This window comes from Chinchilla lanigera, unplaced genomic scaffold (assembly GCF_000276665.1).
Source record: "Chinchilla lanigera isolate Chin_1 unplaced genomic scaffold, ChiLan1.0 scaffold00156, whole genome shotgun sequence".
Lineage (NCBI taxonomy): Eukaryota > Metazoa > Chordata > Mammalia > Rodentia > Chinchillidae > Chinchilla > Chinchilla lanigera.
The window spans coordinates 2,116,457-2,117,047 of NW_004955557.1; positions in this window are offsets into that span (position 1 = coordinate 2,116,457).

Genomic DNA, 591 nt, shown 5'->3' on the forward strand with positions numbered 1-591 from the left:
CCCAAGTTGACACAATGTATCAACCATAACATTCCTTATTTTTCAACAGATTTTTAATGAGTGCTTTCTGGTTATGTTATTCTGGGTTGGAAATTGTTTGCTCATAGGACAGGAACTATTTCACTCAAAGCTCGTCTAGCCTGCATAGTATGTGCTGAGTAGTGTATTATATTTCTAATGAGTTATATCTGATTTTTCTTTTCCTTTTTTCTGAATGCTTATAAAATTCTGAATTTTTGTTGTACAACTGCCTTGGTGAGTTTTTTTCATCATAGTTGTTTGTTGTTGTCGAAGCCTCACTTGCTTCTGTGTGGAATTTTTTTCTTATATATGGAGAATTTCCTGCTATGATTTCTGCAAACGTAGTAACAATTATATCTGTGCTGTCTGCTAGCTTTTCTCTAACTCAGATTCGCTTCAAGTTGGTCTTTTTTTTGTCACCTAGTAGCTGCTGATGGCCTATTCTTTTTTCTTATTTTTGCAGTTTCTTGAGAACATTTTCATAATTTACCATTTGTCCTATGTTTTAGACTCTCTGCCTTCACATTGCGCATATCTGCAATTTATGAAATATATTTTTTTAATTTCACA